General features: G+C 48.0%; 1 long non-coding RNA gene across 6 annotated transcripts; it reads right to left on the reverse strand.

The window, feature by feature from the left end:
* Positions 1–468: 468 nt before the first annotated feature.
* On the reverse strand, positions 469–8011 carry LOC308575736. 6 transcript variants are annotated; one of them, XR_014002931.1, is made up of 6 exons: positions 5186–8011; positions 4481–4640; positions 3718–3767; positions 2719–2770; positions 2152–2507; positions 469–966 (listed from the first exon to the last, which is right to left on the reverse strand). It is a non-coding gene; the product is annotated as an uncharacterized lncRNA (long non-coding RNA). The 6 variants fall into 6 exon arrangements; XR_014002927.1 differs by lacking the exon at positions 4481–4640; XR_014002929.1 differs by lacking the exon at positions 4481–4640 and having other exon boundaries at positions 3718–3926.
* Positions 8012–11026: the final 3015 nt, after the last annotated feature.

Raw genomic sequence — 11026 nt, forward strand, 5'->3', positions numbered from 1 at the left:
TACGGGACCGCCTCGCCTGGTATGCCCCACGGAGAGCCTCAAGGTCCATAAATAACAACACCCTAGTGGTCCCAGGCCCTAAGGAAGTTAGATTGGCTTCAACCAGAGCCAGGGCCTTTTCAGCACTGGCCCCAACTTGGTGGAACGCTCTGTCTCATGAGACCAGGGCCCTGCAGGATCTGATCTCTTTCCGCAGGGCCTGTAAGACAGAGTTGTTCCGCCTGGCCTTTGGATTGGAGCCAATTTGATTCCCTCCGCCCCCTTTTTCTTTTTTCTTTTCCTTCTCCTGCAATGAGGCTCCATTTTAATATTTTAATGTTCCATTATTTTAATGTTGTATTTTATTTTTGTTTTTAAGTTGTAATCACTCATCTTGTTTTTATTATTGCTTGTAAGCCGCTCTGAGCCCGGCCTTGGCTGGGGAGGGCGGGGTATAAATAAAAAATTATTATTATTATTATTATGTCAACGGCTGACTGGCCTGGCCATGGAATCTTCTATCAGCACTGGGGACAGGATCAGGTCCACTACTGTACCTGAGGGCCGCAGGCTAGCTTGAGGATGGAGGAAGCCTGAGGCAGCTGCTTCAAGTTGCCTACTGGAAGAGCCAGTCCTATCCCTACCTCCCCCTTTGTTCATTTGTGGAATGCAGAGGTTAGCCCAGGGTCTGCCACCTCCAGCATTAAAGGCTCTCTGCTTCCTGCCCCTTTTACAACAGTAGTGAGCCATAAACAGGTGAGACCAGGAACAAGAACGAAAGCCCCTTCTTTTTTGCACAAAGCTGGCACCTGCCACGTGTTTCCTCGGCTCCTGTCTCATCCAGGCACCACACAACCCTCTGGGGCTCCTCCGGTGTTGTCCTCTTAATAAGCTGTCTCCAATCCAGACTCTCAGGAGGGCAGATGCTGTCTGTGAGCACGTAAGACACTCCTGGGGACCTCTGGCCTTGTGAGAATCATCAGGCAACTGTGTGGAGGAATAAGCCACCTCAGCCTTCCACAACCAGAGGTTTCGCACTACAACGCCCATCAGCCCCAGACAGCAGAGCATAACCCAAACATCTGGAGGGCACCAGGTCACACAAGCCTAAGCTAACTTCTCCCTAACATGATAAACAGGAATGAGAAAAAGCAACTTGGTTTCCTTCCCCACTTCCTAATTCCTCCATTCTCTCCCCCTGCTGTCTGGTTCTGTACCACATGCACCTTCAGAAAGGCAATTTTGCTTTCCTTTTGTGGTTGTCAATGCCCATGTACATTGAGGGCATTGGAATATTATCTTCTTGCAATCACTGTTCAAGGAAGGGGTTGAAGAGAACCCATTATTTAGTCACATCGGGACATTATGCATATCAGCAGATGCAGAGGGATGAGCAGAATCTCACTCATGGGCTCTTGCTGTCCACGTTCAGCTGTGTTTTCTGCATGCAAACGGTACATATGCAGGCAGCACCAGGAATCCTCTATGTGCGTACAGGTCTTACATGTGAATTCTTGCCCAAGTTATGCAAGTAGGGGGCATGCAAGAAGCTAGCGACTGTAGACAGGAACGTTCTCGCTCTCTCCCACATACACATTGAATGTACACTCATGTAACGTGTAAGCAAAGCACATTCCGGGATACATTACTGGGTGCACAGACACATGACATTCATAACTTTCTGGTGTGTCTTGACAGAAATTCTGCTCCTAGGGGAAAGGCCACAACTCAGTGGTAGAGCATCTGCCAAGTTCAATCCCCGTCATTTCCAGGTAGAGCTGAGAGAGAACCCTGCCTCAAACTCTGGCGAGCCTCCGCCAAGGCTGACCCAAGACACTTTGGCCCCTGCGATGGGCCTCCAAAATGGCATCCACCTCCCTGCCAGGGAAGAAGGGGCGAGGGAAAGTCTACATCAGGAACAATGGGGAAAGAAAGATCTACATCAGGATCTGCTGCCCCTGTGGATTCTGCCGCCAGACGTGGTCACCTCACCTTGCCTCATGGGTGGGCCGGCCCTGGCCACTGCCAACCAGTGTAGGCAATACTGAGCAAGATAGGCCAATGGTCTGACTCAGTATAAGGCAGCTTCCTATGTTCTTAGAACTTCCCATCAAAGGAACACACACAGAGAGACACTGCAAGACTGCCTTAAGCTTTGAAACAAGAGCTTACCTGTAATACAAAGAGGTTGGCATCCGCTAGGATCACAAAGTTGGCACTGCCTCTCCAGCTGTCTTTGTTGTTTCAATGCCAGCCCTCCTCTCTTGTGGTCTCGGCAGCTGCTGTCTGTCTGGACGGCCTGTGGACTGACTGCCGCCGCAGCAGAGGTGGCAGGGAACAGCCCGCCCCGTGTCCATCAGGCCAAGAAGCTGGGAGATATTGCTGCACCCTGCCTGCTTGCCTTGCTTCTCATCCGTATGTACCATGGAAGGTCCCCTCTCCGTGCTGCTGACTGCAAAAGCACCGGACATCTCAGAACAGATCTTGCATTCTGATCCCCCTGGTTCTGCTTTTGTTTGTTTGTTTTTCTAAGGTTTTAAAAACATGTTGCAAAATTTGAAAGTTTCTTGCCTGCACATTAGGGGCTTTTTGTGTGAGAAAGCTGAGGCAACTTTCGAATACTTTTTATTGTGAAGATCCTCCCAGTCCAAATAATGGCTTGTCGCAGCCAGACCACCAAGGGTCATGCAGAAATCTGAAGGTACTCATTCTCCCAATATCCAAGTCCAAAGCTCCCACCACTGTTGTACACTGCCATTTTTTCTACTTTGCACATTTTTATATACTGCAGCTAAGGGGAAAAAGAGGGGGGAACCACAGTCAAGTCCAGAGGATGAGAATGTTTTTGTTTTGTTTTGTTTTAAAAGCACTTCTTAAAATCCAGCTACAATACAAAGACTTAAACATGCATAGCTTAGCAGCAAATGTGGATTTGCAAACAGGTACACACAGGACAAGGAACAGGGGGCTAGTCCTGGCTCCCCATGCATGCACATGCATGACACATGCACCCAGAAACACGTGTTAGTGGTTCTAATGACATGCAAGAAGTATTTGATGCATACCTCTACCCTAATCTCCCAATTCAGCTCTCAAAACTGTGGGTGGGGAGGGGAGAACCACAGTGTGTGAAGCTTCCTTTGGAAATATTTGTGGGAATGCCATAGCCCTGGCTCCCAGTAGCACTCACAAGTGTTATAGTATCTTATGTCCTTATGCTCTAAATGAGCACGTCTAGTTCTGGATATTCAGAAATGAGCTGCCGTATGCTGCCCACTGGATTCCCAGCTTCTTGTTCTGGAGGGGTAGTTGCTTTAAGTCTGTTACCAAAATGAAAAAACTACCAAGTAGTACAGGTGGATCTGATGGTTTATCACCCTTTAAAGGTGCCACAATACTCTTGCTGGCTTTTCCATGAGGCTCGGTGACCAGGCCAGCTGGGAATGGTGGAAGACTTTCTCTTTTCCTAAACTAAGCAGTGACAGACTTTGGTAATATGGCACCCAGAGGGAGGACAAAATTTATCGGCGCGCCCCTCAAAGTTTTCTTATTTTTACAATAATTCATTTTGGTACTTTGAGTAGGTACCTGTATAAATATAGGTATTATTAATATTTATCATCATCATCATCATCATTTTGCTCTCCTCCCCCCAGCTCAGCTCCCTGTGCGAGGGAACCACCCACACCAGCCTTGTCAAGCCAGAGAGGCAGAGACAGAACTGTAGCAGTGCCTTACCTTGTAGAATGGAAGAGTGTCTGCTTCTCTTGGTAAGTTGAGACCCTTGGCTGCAGAATCAAGAGTGAAAACGTGAGAAGGGAAGCGGTTGAAGGCCAAGGAAGAGAAGGGCATTTACAGGGTTTTCAGCTTAGTCAAACAATAACTTCTCTTCCATCCATCTCTCTCCATCTAGAAGGAGATGCAGGGCAGAATGACTCCAGCTGGACCTGCAACACACCCAGAGTCTGAATGGGAGATGCGGGGGTCCTTGCTTCTCTGTCTCACTCTCTCTTTCTCTCTCTCTCCTCCATGAGCTCATACAATCTCATTTTATGGGAGAGACATCTGTTTCGACTCAAAGGGGAGTGGAAGGGGGGAGCCTTCCACTGCCAACAACAAAACAAACCTCCCATCCCTGAGTCACCCCCTCATTTCAATAAAGAAAGAAAAAATACATTTGCTTCCTTTCCATCTCCCAGCCCTTCCTAAGCTTCTGCATTCGGGAAAGGGTGCAAAAGAAACACTTATGTTTAAAAGGCAGCTGGGGGAAGAGGGGAAATGCCAACCCGAGTTGCAAAGGGGGTCTCTTTCATACTTGCATTGTTCTACATAAGGCAGAATGCTTGGGTGTCACACACACATCATTTCTGGACCACCCCCTCTTTGAATGTTGCCTATCTTGATAGGGTCGTCACAGTTTTCAAAGGTTTAGAGGGGGGAACATAACTGCCCCTACAGCCTCAGAGAGGGAAGGGGTAAGAGAGTTGCCGACAGGACTCACCAGCATAAACAGCCAGTTTCCTTGGGGAGGAATCTGAATCCCCTTTTAGAACCAACACCCGTTGCAGATCATCACATACTGCAAGTATATACTGTAGTATATAGCAGCAGACAGATAAGTAGATGGATCGTGGAAACAAGTGGATGAGAGGGCCTATAACCTAATGGGAAGAGCACACGCTGTGAATTAGCGATGTGGTGAAATCTGCCCTCCAATTTTCTCAGACGCTTTCTTCTCCCGTGAAAGATACTTAATTACATTACTTAATATGTGCAATTGTGATGATTATTAGTAATAGCAACGTTTGTTTCTGAATGCGGCATTTGTATTGCATTTCAAATATTGATTCCTTATTGAGGGGATTTGTCAACCCCTTAAGACATTTCTACTGGAATATAAAGCAGTACTGTACATAAATTAACTAAATAAATGAAAGAAGATTCGAGTTTTTATGCCTTCCTCTTTAGCATTTTGGCAGGGGTGGAGATTTGAGCTTACCTTATTGCTGCAAGGTGGCCGAGGGTGCTGTGTGTGCACCTAAAACTCTCAGTGTGGCTAAGTTTCATGTTTCTGTAGCAAACCCACCAGAGACTGACCATACATGTTTTGTAATTTTCCTCTTTGGAGTTTGTGACATGATTGTAACTTCCAAAATGTCAATGCCCATCTTATTTTACTTATTCATTTTACTCATCTTTTATTTACCTTGATTTACTTGTTTCTCTTATCTTAGCATGCACATTTGGATAATATGTGCTTCTCATTTAGTTTCTTTAGTGCTGGTCATTGGCCATAACAATAAAGGTTTGGTTGTGTGTCTGTTTTTTGGATGTCTTCTTTAAAGCCCAGGAACTCAGAGCATAGACTACTAGGGAGAAAATTTGTACAATCAAAGAAAGGACACGGGCAAACAACTCTTGGCCACCTGAAAAGTAAGCCAAGTGTAACAACAACAACAAAAAGGCCACACCCCAAACGATGAGGATTTTCAAACACATTTTTTCTCTCCTCAATAATTGTAGAATCGTAAAAACAAGAACAAACCCCACAGGATCAATTTATGGCACATTGAATGAATGGGAGTGCAGCTTCCCAATGGACTGTGGCGATCTCTGTTAGTGAGTGGGTGGGTCCTTTCAATTGCTCTGCCTTGAGCACCAAAACATCTTGCACCAGGCCTGTTTTTACTCTCCCTTTACCTATCCCTGACCTGTTAAGAATAAGAAGAGCTCTGCTGGATCAAGCCAATGGCTCGTCTAATCCAGCATCCTGTTCTCATAGCCACTAACTAGAAGCTTATGAGACGCCCATAAGCAGGACCTGAACGCAAGAGCACTCTCACGCTGAGCTGTTTCCAGCAGCTGGTATTTGAATGCATTACTGCTTCCAGCAGTGGAGGTAGGGTGCAAAGCCAATAGTCCTTTCCTCTTGCTGGTCTAACACATAACTGGGGCCAGTGGTGGCATAGTGGTTAGCATCGGACTATGAACTGGGAGACCAGAGTTCAAAACTACTTGGCCATGAAGGTCACAAGGGTGACCTTAGGCCAGTCACTGCCTCTCAGCCTAACCTGCCTCACAGTGTTGTTGTGGGGATTAAATGATACCATGTACTCCACACTGAGCTCCTTGGAGAAAAAGGTGGGATATAAATGCAATAAATGAACCCTGAGGCACCCCGCAAGTGAGAGCCCAGGGGTCTGAACACTCATACCCTAACACCACTTTCTGTACATGGCCCAGAAGGAAGGAGTGGAACCACTGTATAACAGTGCCCCCAGCTCCTTTAGACGGTTCAGAAGGACGTCATGGTCGATGGTATCAAAGGCCGCTGAGAGATCCAGCAGAACTAGGAAGCAGCTTTCACCTTTGTGAAAGCCCATCGCCCAGCCCTTCCCAGCTCACTTTTATGAGCCAGGATGGGTAAGGCTCAAGGAGACAGGTGGTCGATTTCACTCATCCAAGCAGCCTGTCCACATCCTCAGAGGTAAGAGATTGGAATTGATCCCATGCAACTTGACTAGACCGGACTCCAGCACTTTCCTGCTCTGGCCTTGCTCCCACGGTATAGTCTACCTCTTTCAATTCTGAGCAACTTTATCTGCAAAAACTTTGCAAAATCATTGCAAGGAATCTTGGGGTCCTTACCAGGCCCCAATGGTTGTGGTGGTTTCATTAGATTGCAAACCACCCAAAAGAGTTTCCTATTGTTGTTTTCTGCAGATGCAATAGAGGCAGTGAAGAAGGTCCTCTTCGCCATTGCTATCACCACTTGGTAGGCTCGATGTTGAACTCTAATCAGTGTCTGGTCCAATTCAGAATGAGTTTTCAGCCACCGGCGCTCTAGTCATCTCAGCAATTGTTTCGTCACCCTCGGCTCTGGGGAAAACCAGAGGGCTGTCCGGGGCCCATGCAATCAGAGAGGGTACTTCGGAGCCAGACAGTTGATAGCCCTGGTTAACTCGTCATTTCAGCGGGCCACCAGGGAATCAGCTGAAAGGCCAACAACATGGGATAAAACATCCCCTAGCCTACCACTCTCTGGAAGCCATTTGGATCCATTAAGTGGCGGGGTCGGACCATCCGAATCTGTCCCACCTCCCTGCAGAGGGTAAGGGGTGCAGAAAAGTCCAGTTGTACCAGGAAGTAATCCAACAATGACACTTCTTTTGTTTTGCTTTTACTTAGTGTCAGATCACCCACATCCATAGAGATGAACACCAGGTCTAGGGCATGCCTGCAATTATGAGTTGGGCCAAAGTTATTCAGGGACAACTCCATGTAGGCCATGCTTTCCATGAAGTCCCAAGCAGCCCCTTGTAAGGTCGAGTTTAACATGGGTGTTAAAATCCCCAAGGTCAACCAAACTAGGTGTCTCCAGGAGAATATGCGCCATGACCTGAAGCAGCTCAGGCAGGGAATCCTTGGTGCAGCAGCGAGGTTGGGACACCAAAAGGAATTCTGTACTGCCCCTATTGCTCAACTTCCATAAAATGCACTCAGAAAACCAATAGGATACCTGGTGCAAGATAATGGCTTCATAAAAATCACTGCACCCCCCCCCCCGCCCACATGACCTGGGTTGCTGTGCGTAAGAGAAACCTGGTAACAAGCAGCAGCAAGAACAGGACCACCTGCTTCATCCAACCAAGTCTCAGCCACACATGCCAGGTCAAGTCCTCCATCCATGATCAAGTCGTGGATGACAGCAGTCTTGTGAATCATTGACCTCGCATTGCACAGCAGCACCTTAAGGTCATGTGGGTCTCCCTTGCTAATTCCAGTATCCTTCCAGTCAACACCAGACTCAGAAGCAGGGATAGTCCTCAAACAACGACTAAACCTGCCTCCTCGGAAATGACATGGTCCTCCTCCTACCCGTGATCACTGAGATCAAGTGTCCCAGTGCATCCTTCCCTGTGGAACCTGCCCCAGTCATTTTGTTGGCTGGGGCCCACTGCCAGGCCGCCCTGACCCTCTCCCCTTAAGAATAGAACACAAACCATACAACAAGCCAATAGAACAGTAGAAACAAACAAACAAAAAACCCAATTAATAATAATTTACAATCGTACTAAAATTAAACCAATCCCCACCCCCAGCCAAATGTCCATCCCACCCCCAACAAAATCAAAATTCAAAAAACCATAGATTAAAAACTATTTAAAACGCCTAAAAACATTAAAATAATTACTTAATAACATTAACACATGGGGACTGTCTCTCACCCTTGCCTCACCCCCAAAGGGCCACCCCCAAGGGATGACCCCCTTTGGTGTCCCCCCACCGGGGTGGCCCCGCCCCCTACGCAGGTAGGCTTTGTAACACTGCCCCAGCAGCTGGACCCAACCCAGCTGGGGCAGCAGCTGTTCCCACTTTGCCTGCCTGCCCAGGGACCTGGTCCTTGCAGTATTCTCTGCAGTCCTCTTTGCTTCTGTAGCAGCAGCAGTCCTCCAAGTGGGGGAGACAGCAGTCCCCCTCCCCAACAGCCGCAGCAGGAGATGGGTGGGGAAGATGGCAGTCCCCACTGAGGGACTGCAGAGCCAGGTAGATATAGTCCCAATGTACAGGAAAATAAAACCTTTTTGACTGGCACCAAAAAAGTGTCAGTGCCAGGAGGGCTTTGCTGGGGAGAGCTCTCCATAATCAGAGCCAGTTTCAGATACTCTCTCTCCCTCCCCCGATGTTTGGGGGAGGGTGATGTGTTACCACTACCCATACACTGCTATTGTTTCTTTCTGTGTAACCATAGATGTGATTCTTGAGATGGTTGTCTTATTAGTGTATTAACCAGTGCTATGTTTTTACCACTGTATTTTTATTCTGTCTGCATGATCACCTCCAGGCTGTTGGTATTTTGCAGGAGGGATTCGGGTGCATACCAGAAATTTAGGTTTGCACAATTAAAGTGAATTGAAGTGCTCTGTTGCCCTGATGTCACACATCCACTTAAAACAAAACAAAACCCAACTAGTATTCACACTAATGAATAATAAAAGTGCCTGCAGTCCCACCTCCAGCCAGTAGGGACAGTAGTGGGGCAGAAAGACAATGCAGTCCCAAGACCTCCATTGCCATGTCTGAATATGGGTACAGTGAAGCCAAAAAGGAGGTTGGGAGTGGAGAGCAGAGAAACCTGGAAGGAGGCTACTCAAGCAGTCTAGCCAAAGCCTTGCTGGACCTCACTGGTGAATGGCAATAACTGTCCTTTCTTGGAGTGCATTGTCACAATGACATAAGATCATCCCTGTTGGATCAGGCCAAAGAGGGTCCATCTAGTTCAGTATCCTGTTCTCAAAATGGCCAAACAGATGCCTGAGAAATCTGTAAGCAGGACCCGAGCAAAGAGCCCTCTCCCCCTTGTGGTTTCCAGCAACTGGTATTAGAAGCATTACTGCCTCTGTCTGTGGCTTACACAGGAGTATACAGACCCAAGAGTCTGTAGTCCCATTTTGATCCTGGCAAGTATCACAGTAGCAAATCAGAATTGCCATTTTATTTTTTTAAAAAGATGGTTCCATTTAATAACTCAAGGCCCTCCAGATGTTTCGGACTCCAATTCCCATCAGCCCATACCAGCGAAGCTGGGCTGCTGCAGTCCAAGGCACCTAGAGGCCACCAGGTCAGCAAAGGCTGCATTAAATCACGACAAGCTGGTTTGGGGCTTGCTGTGTGTGATTCTGATGCAAAAGCTACCCTTGTGAACCCAGTGACGCATGCCTGAGTAACCATCTCTTAAAAGATTTCCCAGTAATTCTTGAGTCTTCACACAAATGCTTCACCACACCACACCAGACCCACCCCTTTCCTCTCAACGGTAATGCAAAACTGGAGGTGTACCTTTAACGAAAAATGTGGAATCAAGGTAATCAGGGTTGCTCTGACCCAGGCCAGAAAATGATGTCTGTGTCTTTGTGGGAATATTTTTTAAAGTGCTTCCTTTGAAGCCAATTCTCGGAATGAGGGTCATGCAAAGCAACTCGGGCCCTTGGAAATAACCTGCACACCACACCCCCACTCAAATGCAACTGACTGAAAGGTTGCTTCTACACAATTCCAAAGATTTCCTGCATCAAAGTTGGGTTGGCAGGTAAAGAGGGAGCTCTGTGTTTCCATGCCCCCCCCCCGCCCCGTTGCACATGCCACTCACATTTTCCACTGGGCTCAGGTGGGTCTCTCCAAGCAAACAGGAACCCTGGTCTGGGGGGGGGGGGAACGTGCCCTCTGGCCCAGCAAGACTGGACTAGACTCCATTCCGATGGAATGCCAAAGGGCGAGATTTTACCCAGGCTTAGTTAACCCTCGCTACCCCTTCTCCCATCAGGTCCTCATCTAGGGGATTCCTAGTAAAGGAGCCATAGAGGGTTTGTGCCGCCTTCTCGCTTCTGTCGGCCAAATTTCTACATTACAGGAACGCAGGAAGCTGCCTTATGCGGCCAAGCCGGGCCGTTACTCCATTTAGCTCAAGATCGTTGACACTGTTGTTAGTGGCTCTCCAGGAATAATAATAAAGTATTTATTATAATTTTTATTTTTATTATTATTATATTTTGGCCAGCCCTACCTGTCCTTGAGATGTCGGGGTCCGAAGCTGAGACTTTCTGCCTGCAGAGCAGACGCCCGACTACTGAGCTATGGCCCTTCCCTGCAAAATAAAAAGTAAGCTTCTAGTCCGCATGGCTCTGAGCAACGGGCTGATTTAAACAGGAAGCTCCTTTACACTACGTCACACCGAGGTCAGTGTCATCTGCACTGCTCTCCGGGAGTTTCAAGCGGGGCTTGTTCCCGGCCCTAGCCGGAGATTGAACCTGGCACCTTCGGGCATGCAAAGCCGCTTGCTCTCCATGCACTGAGCAGTGGCCCTCTCCCTATCTCCCTTCCACCTCAGTCTCTTTAACTTCTCTTTGTTTCCTTCGCGATTTCCCCCCCTCTTCCCGCTCCCGTCCTTCCCTCCCGGCAGCGCACTCAGGCCGCCGCCAGAGCGAGAAAAGGGGGTGTGTGCGCCTTCCCTGCCGCGCGGAACTACATCCCCCATCAGCCCCCGGGC

Source organism: Podarcis bocagei, assembly GCF_964188305.1.
Source record: "Podarcis bocagei genome assembly, chromosome: 16".
Taxonomy (NCBI): Eukaryota; Metazoa; Chordata; class Lepidosauria; order Squamata; family Lacertidae; genus Podarcis; species Podarcis bocagei.